The following is an 11,355-nucleotide window of genomic DNA, read 5'->3' on the forward strand; positions in this document are numbered from 1 at the left end:
TTACGCTGATTTGCTGTTCAAGAAACATTTCTTAATTATCATCAATGTTGGAAACAGTTATTAGTATACTAATATTATTGTGGAAACCGTGATTCATTACTTATGATTCTATATATTTTCAGTCTTAAGGATTTATTATGTATTTTAAGATTGGAAGTGTATTTTCTTGACTTCTCTTGTTAAATATGAGGGTTTAAATTGTTTAAATATATTTAAATAAATATTATTTGCCTATAGTTTGTACATTTTGAATATATTTTTGGCCAGAAAAAGCAAACCATGAAGTCTCCATTAACAGTAACTTGAGGTAAACGAGTACATGAGGTTGGATTCAAAAGATGCATATGATTGGCACTGAAGGGCAAGTCTAAACTAATGTAAACACCTTAATATGTCAGCCTGCAAAGCATTTCTTGAACACTAGGGGTAGCCGTATATTCATTGTTGAGTCTTGGTTCGTCTCAGCTTGGTCTTAAATACATTGACCAAACGCGATTTTCAAAATGCAGGTTAATGCTACGTTAAATGACATTCTTTTAGCATCTGTAGTTCAATTAATGTTTCTCAGTGTTTGAACAAAGACAGGCTTAATGGCTTCAGCCTTTCCAAATGTTTCATAAGTCTTGGAGTAATTTGAGGTGCTGTTAATTCATTTATTTCATGTGGCTATCCTGAAGCTTACCTTAAAGGGTAATCTCCTAAAAGCTATGTGGGCTTTAATCACTTTAGCAGAAATTTCCAGCTAAGCAAACAATTGCTGGAATTATGCCCACATAAGCTGTTGCCTTATTTGTCTCTTGGATGAGGATCAGACATGTAGGTGCTAATGGATCTGCTGACATCAGTCTATCATTTCTGACTGTGATGAAAAGCAGTTTAAGACATGGAAGTGTGAAAATATCAAATGCCAGACTGTCAAAACCACTATTTATAATGGATGGAAAGGCATCTCGCAAGATGAAGAAAACAAACTTTGTGCTTTGTGCTAGGACAGATTTGAAGGTGTTGCTACTTCAAGTTGCTCCATTTTAAGTATAAACAAAACAAGATCTGCCAGTGCAGTGACACAAAATAAACTTATATTCAATGCACAATCTGTGAAAACAAGTCTTAATATTCTATGCGGTGTTGCTTGCTGGGAAAATTTGATCCTGTTTCAAGGATTTTTATATATTTAACTGGAAAACATGCCAAAAGAGACTCAATACAACTGAGAAGTGGCTATGAAGTGCAGGATGAGAAGAGACACATCTGTTTGTCTGTGATCAGCTAAGATTTCACATGAAGTGACAGAGAACTTTTCCTCTAACAGTGGAACAAACTGTTGATCTCACGCTATTGGGGCTCCCAATGCTGACTATTGATCCATTTACCTTTACATTTTCCTACTGAAACTGAGGTTTGTCAAATTTCTGACTGGAAACAACTTTAGAAATGTAATCACTGGCTCTTGCATTAAAGGGATTGTTCACCCAAAAATGATGCACAGCGTGTATCTTCTATCTGCTAGTAAACAAGGCGCAGTGCATCCGGGTTCTACGCCAGAATGTCTGCTCCTGCGTCAGCAGCACCACACGCATATTCCTGTTTTCTTTGTGCACAAAAAGTATTCTTATTGCTTCATAAAATTACAGTTGAACCACTGATGTCACATGGACTATATTAACAATGTCCTTACTATCTTTCTGGGTCTTGAACGTGTCAGTTGCGTTGCTGTCTATGCAGTGTCAGAAAGCTCTCGGATTTCATCAAAAATATCTTAATTTGTGTTCCGAAGATGAACGAAGGTCTGTCAGGTTTAGAACGACATGAGGGTGAGTAATTAATTACAGAATTTCCATTTTTTTGGGGTGAACTATTCCTTTAAGCAACAAGTTATGTCATTGTATGGGAAATGATTTGTGTTTTGGCCCAAATCAAGGTGACCAAAAGTCCTTTCCTTTTTTTTTTTTTTTTTTTTTTTTTACCAGGTGAAAATTGTCTTATTGATTATACAAAACTCTCACCCACAAAAACAACATCTTGTGCTTCTGTCCACCACAGTGCCAGTGGTCTCATGTTGGAGCGTCGCTGCACTCACGCACGGCAGAAATGTACAGGATTCCCGTCACGACCCTGGTGCCCGTCCTCCTCCTCAACCTGCTGTATGCGGCCGGTCTTGTACTGCTCACCCTGCGCTGCAAACGAGAGCCGGACTACTTCCTTTCCATCTCCTCTGTGGGCCAAACTAACAATGAGAAGAAATTAAATTAAATCAATTGAAAACAACAAAAACATTGACCTTGAAGGGATAGTTCACACAAGTATTGAAGTTCCGTCATCATTAACTCATGCTGGGTGAAATACTCCTTTAGAAAGAGTGCATTTAAAATTGTGTTAAATTGGCACAACTGTGTTCCAGTGGGTTCCTGTTAATTTGGTAATCACGTAAGTTACAGGACCTTGCTTTTGAAACGTCTTGATGGTGTCAGTTGCCAGAGCTACGGCTGTTACTGAATTCATCATGAGAAAAACAACTCTAAATTGCAAGATGCTGAAATCATTAAACCATGGCTTGTTCTACCTGTCTTGACACAACAAGACCTTTGACACTGCAGTTTATTAGCCTTCTGTCATTCACTGTAAAAATCTCATGTGCTGCAACTAGAGCTCTCTTATTCCGGTGTATTTTCCTAGTTCTATCCATCTGCTCCACACAAATGTCACAGTTACATCTTAAATGTAACAAATGCCAAAACATTTTTCTCTTGATTAACTGACTGGTCTCATCTTCATCTGGATACGCTGCATGTACACGATCAAGTCGGCACGGTTGAGTTCTACAACTTCTAACCTTAAAAGCAAACCTTGCTCAGCAGTTTTTTCATGCTGATGAGGAGCAGCGCTCAAAATTTCTGCATGCACACACATACAGCGCTCTGTGTGGCATCAAATCAGTTCCAGTGGAATTAGAACAGAAATCTGTCAAGGTAAGTTGACATAGTGGAGGTCATAATGTATTATATGAGATAGTGCTTTTCTCCTCCAATGAATATTTCTCAGGTTTGGTTTATTTTTTTAAAAGTCAGTTATAAATAAACTATCGAACACATTGAAAATTATTGCTACAGTTCAATGAACACATACTGACAACAATAGTTGTCACAATTAAATGAATGGGGCATTAAACAGCCTTTGCTTTTTAATACAACTGAAATAAACTGTAAAAATTTAACATACAAAAATGATTAAATCATTGTTTGGCCAACAATGTAATGTATTTTATTCAAAATATCTGTCAAAGGATCCAAATACTGTATGTAAAAAATACTAAATGAGTATTAATAAAGGAGAAGTCAAGCTTTGAATGTAAAAACAAAATATTACACATATTACTGTAATTAACAGCAATAATGTGTAAAATCACTAATATATATATATATATATTTTTTTTTTTTTTTTTAAATCAGTAAAACTATATGAAGAGTTTATTTGCAAAAACAGATTAACTTTTAAAAATGTTCAAAAATCATGTTTTCTATTTATTTATTTATTTTTATCCTGCATTCCAATTAGTATCAATCAAATTGCAGTTGGGTTGTTTTTATTATATTATAATAACTAAAGAAAGAACTAACACGATAAAAAAACATAAAAACATGATTTTTGAAAATTAATAAAAACGCAGGTATCTGTTTTGCAAAGACTGGCCAATAATATAGTTTCTGCTCCTAACCATGTCCTGCATAATGAGTTTGAATTATTACCATCAAACCGGAGGTACAGAGTCCCGAGATTTAACAAAGTTAGGCTGAAACATTCTTCTGTGCATCAGGCAATCCTAGAGTTGAATAAGAAACTTAATTTAAAAAAATCAAGAGTATTGTGAACATGGTGTAGTTTTATAAGTGTAGGGTAAAGGTTTAATGAAATGTTTAAGGGAGTGTAAAGTATAATGTGTTTTGTTCTTGTCTGGATGAAGTGCATGTTGTTGTTTAAATGATGTCGATTGTTGTAAACATAAGATACTGTGATGCAAGAAAAATTTCAGACTTGTCATACAATAAAGTGCTATATCGTATCAAATAAACTCTTCATACTGTATATATGCTAACGTTAGTGCATTAGTTGGACACTTAGCCAAGCATACTAAATGGCTTGTTGCATAAATTAATTCGCAAAATCAAGTCATGTTAGTCTAAGTATCTTATAAATACTTACCAGCAGTCACTACGTGCTAACTTATAAAGTAATTATAACTTTTAGAGCAGGGAGAGAAAAAAAAAAGCTTTGGAGAATGCGGGCATCGATCCCGCTACCTCTCGCATGCTAAGCGAGCGCTCTACCATCTGAGCTAATTCCCCTTCCTGCACACTACACCTAGTGCAAGTACGTGACATAAGTACGAAACTCTACTTCGCGTTCTTTTAAAGAAAACAGTACATATTAATTATAGAAAAGATACGATATAATATTATCATAGTTTCACGATGCAATACACTCTAACCCTATTTATCAAATATCCAGTCTCAAAACCTATTTGTCAGTTCACATAATGAATGGGAAAGGGTCTGAAGTGGTTACAAGTAAGTTAAGGTATTCACGACAAAGTTACTAAAATAAACTACCGAGTAAAGCTACAAACATTGCGTTTGCGAATAAATTCGCACAATCTGCAACATACGCAACCGTAAACAAAGCTAGCTATACAAAATAAGTTACAACTTAAAAGTAACGTTAAACCGTCCGATAAAAAGACGAGCAACCCTCTTTGTTACCACAGTATATCAGCCTAAGAGCTTTTCTTCAGTCGTAGTGTAAATGAGAGTCTTCCATGTGTGATGAGACGCCACAGACCACATCTGCAGTGAAACCGAGTCAGAACCGGTCCGGGACAGCTGCGACGGGACGCGCGTCACTGCACTGGAGCAATAATAACTTCATACCATCTCAACAGAAAACGCGTTCAGACTGCATGTGTGGGTTTTACTATGGTAACCTTGATAGTGCGCAGTGCATTGCGGTAGGGGATGCTCAAAGATGCTGTTAGGGGAGTTGAGGATGACGATGGTGATGGTGATGATGGTTGATCCCGTTGTGTCGTATATAATGTGTTTGGTCTGGTTTCAGTGCTGCATAGTGTGTGTGTGTGTGTGTGTGTGTGTGTGTGTGTGTGTGTGTGTGTGTGTGTGTGTGTGTGGTCTGGATCATGTTGCATAAAAGAGGACGGGAAAAAAGGCCTACATTTGTAAAGCAATACGACTTCGTTCAGCTGAAATCTGATTATTTTGCCAAAAACTCTAGACCGGGGTCGGCAAGTAAGTTTGGCATTGGGCCAAAAAAAAATTCGCCACTAGATGGCGGGACAGAATAGAGTCAGAGGATAATTTAAGAAATTAATTGATGAAAAATGCAACTAGAATCACCTGTGGCAGACTTTAACAGTGTCTTTTGTAATCCTATAGGAGGACAGTCATTAACAAAAAGCCACATTTGTGTGGCGGTGTCCGGCAGAAGAGTTTCAAAGTGGCTTATTGGAACAATAGTGTGCAAACTTTTTTCCTACCACATGACAAGCTAATAGCATGGTTGTCAGCATTAAAAGGCATAATTGCTGCTTTTTGTGGTGCAAATTTTGTTTGTCATGAAAATAACAGTATGTTTTGGTCAGTTATTTTACCTACGGATCGATGCATTTCTTACAGATTTCTGCTTATTCGAAATCGGATACAGATGAAGTAGCACTGTAAGATTACATTTGTTTGAATGCATTATTGAGAAAGCGATTGCATGTGAATAAGTGTTGTAGTACTTGTATATTGCCGTCATCATATTGCTTCACAATATTTCTGATTTGAGTGATCCTTCTCTATCAAGCTAGTTAAATATGTTTAACACGTGAATTCTTGCTAAATATGCAGTTAAATAATGTGCTGTTGGCATGAATTGTACTCGTGATGGAGCGGTGGTGGAGCACTCTTGGAGCGAGTGAAAACCACGACGCTCCGACTTTTAAAAATCCGCTTGCTCCAGTCAAAATCACACCGCTCCGCTCACATACTCTGATAGTGAGTAACTGTTGCTGTCATGACAGATCTATTTCAGAACCAGCCGCTATCAAAATAATCTGGCTGCGAGCACAAGCCAGATTTTATTGCTGGTGGGCAAGTTTTGCCCCACGGGCCGCCTGTTGCCGACCACTGCTATAGACCAGTTGGTCTAAAGTCGGAGCATGGTTTTCACATTTGTGTGCAATGTGCAATTGTTCTGTCTGTGTGTGTGTGTGTGTGTGTGTGTGTGTGTGTTTAAAGATCTTGTGCTTAGAAACCATTACCTGCACGTTGTTGTTCCTTTCACCCTTTGTGACCACCTACCCAGCCGACTTGGAGAAAGGACGGAGGAGAGTGGTTCATGTAATGGGTAAGAACTTCTCCTGTGCCGCTTCATACCAGGTGTCCCAGATCACATTGTACATAAGGCAAATCTGCAAATGCAGCGTGAGCAGAAGAAGGTTATGATACCTACCGACAACTGCCTACTTGTAGAAAAATGTTTTGCAACTGTGTTAAACATGCAACCAACAAATGCCATTATTGTGTAAGTGCATTGATATTCAGAGCACTTAATGTAAAGTTTGACAGTCAGAGACCACTCCACCCATGAGAGTGATCTTCAGTGTATAACCTCACTTTGCAAGTTCAGTGTCAGTCCACCAGAGGTATTAAAAGAAAATCTCTTATGATCCCCAATTGAAGTGGCTACTCGAAGCTCAAGTAGGATTTAAAAGCAATATGCAACATCTGATACTGGTTCTTTAGCTGTCTCTGGCTGAATCAATGCTGGGACATGTTTGGCAACCCTGCTTTCAAAAGAAAAGGTGTTGTGGTAACAAACATTTCAGAGTACCAGGTATCCAGCTGACAGTTTAATTGAGCAGATGTGAAAGCTGATTACGGCCATTGAGGTCTGTCCGGAAAATCTTAGATCGCTATCAGAGAAGGTGTTGTTTGATAGTTGTGTTTTACACTTTAAAGACTTGGTGGCTTGGAGATCCAGCTATGCTATGCAAGTGTCTATGAACACCCACCATCACCCTTCCCTGCTGTTACCACAATGAACCAGAGGACGTCGACCCTAACCGCATCCGCATCAAATGGACAAAGGTTTCCAGTTTGAAGACGTGTTTGTAGCGCTGGGGCCTGTTTCCCTGTTTTAAAAACAAAGCAATCAATCTACAGGTGCAAAAGCATTCTTAATTTAATGGTTCGCATGCATTTGTAAAAAAATAAAATAAAAAAAAATTATTTAATATAAATTTATACTTTCATTGGAGTACCTAACCCTACCCCTACCCTAAACCTACCCACTTCTGAACAATATAAAACACGTAACAGGCAAATATAAGGACAGTCACAGGTATTTATTGCAAAAACTGACAATAAAAAAGCAGTATAAAAGCATGTTGCATTCCAAGTCTTCTGAAGCCATACAATATCTTTATGCGAAGAAGAGTGTAAAACATGTTTTTAATCACTGAAAATGATCCCACTCCTGTAAAAGATAACCTCCTGTAACATAATGCAATCGGTCACGAGACACACAAGAGCCATTAGCATTTCACAACCAAGGCTGACGTATTGTTTATTCTGGAGGCATTTTTTGAATTTGTGCACAAACTGAGCTTTACAGTGGACGGAGACGGCAATCACGTCAGTTCCTCTCACAAATCAATCGTTTTGCCTCGGAAAACTTGGAATATTAATACTTTTTGAATAAATTATGACAGTAGTTGTACCTGCCTGTTATATTCTGTTTTATTGACAAATGGTAGGGGCAGGGGTTGGGTTACGTGCTCGTAAATGTGTAAACAGTGTAACATAAATAAAACTGTTGTGAATGTTAACATTGAAAAATCACACCCCAACATATATGCAATAATGGTAACATTATTACCCAATATATAATTTAATCATGACGATAAAATTTCCAGTGCCTTTCGCGTCGGCATATTGATGCCAAGGGTTTTCTATTTAAAGCAATGGAGGACCCCGAACATCGAAAAATGACACCAAAGGGGTACCCTGTGTGTCAAAAAGGGCCCCCAAGGTTCGTCAATATGTGTCGAGTTGGGAGTGAGAATGTGTTGGCATACGTGCTTCCATTTTTTCACAATTTCAGTTGTCTGTAAAATTGTATTTTGTTTTTTAAAAACCATAACCTTTATGTCTGCTGTAGGTCTTTCAGACAACTATATTGATTCATCCCTTATAAACCCCATTCAAGTCAACATCACTCCACATTACAATGCAGTGTAAACACATGGGTGAGTGTGGATGTCGAGTGACATGTGGTCCACATTTCTCCCCTTGACAACATCTGTCAGATTAGCACAAGCACACGCTCCCAGAATGTGATCTAGGTTGTTGAAGAATCTTCATTAAAAAACAAAAAAGACAAACTTCTCAGCTTTGTTGCATTTTATCTGATGTTCTTCTACTAGTGTAACTTCTTAACTTTAAGCATGGCATTGCATCTTTCATGTTTTAAAAACTCAAAAGATAAACTTTTGTACAGTATATGCTGAGGACAGTTATTGTTTAATTTAGTATTCTTTCCAGACAACAAAGAACCCCAGAGTCTCCTCCAGAGACCATCCATCCCCACAGTAAGGGGTTTCTTAGGGTTTTTTCCCTTGACAGAAGATTTCAGCTACGGATGGCGAGTCTGAGGTACTTCTATCATGCAGCAGACTGGAAGGACTTTGCTTTTACATTGCAGAAATCAATAGAATGACAAAGGGACTGGTTTAAATCAAGTATTGTTCATTTGGGGGTAAAACTGGTCTGAAAGCACTGAAAGGAAAAGCCTTGATGTTGAGTGAACTCTAGGAGTAAAGCTTCCAAATGTAATCACCAATAGATAAAATATGAATGACATTTTAAAAATAAAAAATAGTTCACCCAAAATTGAAATATAGCCTACTTACTCCAGGTCCAGTGTTGCCAGTAACAGATTACAATTATCACGAGTTACGCAATCAGATTAAATTTTCAAGTAACTAGTAAAGTAACACATTACTTTTTAATTTATAAGAAAGTATTTCAGTTACTTTTCAAAATATGTAATACCAATTACTTTTTTTCCCATTTATTGACTGAGAGCTCTTCTGTCCCCATGTTGAGAGAATTCGGGAGTAAATGCAGAGGCGTTGTGTGCGCTGTGTAAACATGATAGTTCCTGTAATTCTAGACTAAATGTGTACATGTATTTACTCATCTCACTTGCACAAAAAAAGATTCCTCAAAATGAATAAAAACAGTGAAATGCAAACTCAGAATATGACACATCCCATTGTATTAACCAGTGTCTTTGCTGCTGACATTCGGTGATTCAGATTTCTTTTTTTTATTGTTGTAGAGTGTTGAACTTTCTTCTCCTGCAACATATGCTTCATGCAATCCATAATAGCAGCACAATTAAAAGGTTTGTTTGAGCTGCGCCCTCTACTATACATACGTGAATTTACATTTCCTTCAGCCTGAGGTTTATTCATTTCACTTTTGCCAAAAATATAACATTTTATATTAAAAAAAAAAAAAACAAGCAAGCAAGCTCAGCCCAGATGAGAAGTAATGCAAAAGTAATTTAATTACCATAAACTGTATAAAAACATGGACATAGTGTCTGTGACATCACCCGTAGGCTTCCGAAGAGCGTTTTTGAAGCTCAAAAGTCGGCAGAGGCGGCCATCGCCATCTTGCCAGCACGTCACCACGTGTCACTCCCACATAATCGAAAATGGACAAAGAGGCGGTAGCTGGTTGCTGAAACCATGCACACCTAGCTCGACGGTAGTGTCAGCTGCGGCAATTTACCTGTCACTATAGTGGCCACACCCTTAATTATGCAGAACTTTAAGGCTTAATATCATTTAAAAGGATGAGTTATAAAAATATTCACCCACCTCACAGTTGTCATGAAGGGCAAAATTAGCTATATAGACCAAAATAATTTTTTGTCCCAGGCTGTAAACATGTTCTTCTCTGCTGTAAAGTTGGGCATTTTAACATGGGGAGTCTATGGAATTGACTCGCTTTTGCAACCAGCCGCCAGTCAATGAATTACAGTTTAAGTCACTTCTTTGTTGGCTTGACAAGAGAGAGCGGGAGGTTGCTGCTTTGTAATTACTTTCCATAAAAAGTAACTAAGTAACAATTAGTTACTTTTTTGGGATGTAATGCATTATTGTAATGAATTACTTTTGAAAGCAATTTTTCCCAACACTGCTCAAATCATCCAAGATGTAGATTGGAACATATTTGGAGAAATGTAGCAGTACATTACCTCTGCAGTGAATGGGTGCCGTCAGAATGAGAGTCCAAACAGCTGATAAAAACATCACAATAATCCACAAGCAATCCACACGACATCAAAGATAAAAGCTGCATGTTTGTCTGTTGGTGAGCAAGTGATGTAATGCTAAATTTCTCCAAATATGTTCTGATGAAGAAACAAACTCATTTATATCTTGGATGGTAAATTTTTTAGCCGATTTTAATTTGGGGGTAAACTATTCCTTTAAAACGTTTAGATCTAGACTACTTTCAATACTTGATGTAACACTATAATTTCTGCTGTCATTATAAACTGTAAGATGCTTTCAGGCTGTGAAAGATCCTTCTGCATCTCCAGGATTCAGTTATAAACACCGTGGGTGGCACAGATGCGACTTTGATAAGTGAACTGGTCATGGAAATGATGCAATTTTGTGTAAGTAGATCTTAAGAGCAAGAGCTGTGAATTTGAACATCTGCAGAAAAGTATGTGAACCTATTAGACTGGTCATTACATATCTAGTTAGGTTTTCATGTCTATATTGAAAGCAGCCTGCAGTGCAAAGTGGAAAAGGATTTTATAACTGGTTGGCCTGCTTCAATAGCAGCGATAAGAAGACTGTGCAAGAAGATCTTAAAAGAAAGAGCAGCGAATTTGAACTTCTTCAGAAAAAGTATGTGAACCCTTTGGATTGGCCATTAAATTCGATCTACGCTTCAGTAAAAAAAAAACATTGATACTTTTTTCTTGTCTATATTGAACACACCATGTACACATCTGCAGTGCACGGTGGAAAAAGTATGTGAACCCTTGGATTTTGTTATTTGTTTGACCTCCATCGGTAGCAGCACTTACTTCCACCACCAAATGTTTCCTGTAACTGCACATCAAACCTGAACAACAGGCAACATCTTACAAAACTGTTGCAGTTCTGTAATATTCTTGTGATGCCTGGCGTGAATCGCCCTTTTGAGGTCATGCCGAAATTTCTCAATCGTGTTGAGGTCAGGACTCTGACTGGGACACTCCAGAAAATGTATT

At 37.6% G+C, this 11,355-nt stretch overlaps 1 non-coding gene across 1 annotated transcript; it reads right to left on the minus strand.

Moving 5' to 3' along the window:
* Positions 1 to 4,270: 4,270 nt before the first annotated feature.
* On the minus strand, positions 4,271 to 4,343 carry trnaa-agc. Its single transcript has one exon. It is a non-coding gene; the product is annotated as a tRNA-Ala (tRNA).
* Positions 4,344 to 11,355: the final 7,012 nt, after the last annotated feature.

This window comes from Cyprinus carpio, chromosome B22 (genome assembly GCF_018340385.1).
Source record: "Cyprinus carpio isolate SPL01 chromosome B22, ASM1834038v1, whole genome shotgun sequence".
In the NCBI taxonomy this organism is placed as follows: Eukaryota; Metazoa; Chordata; class Actinopteri; order Cypriniformes; family Cyprinidae; genus Cyprinus; species Cyprinus carpio.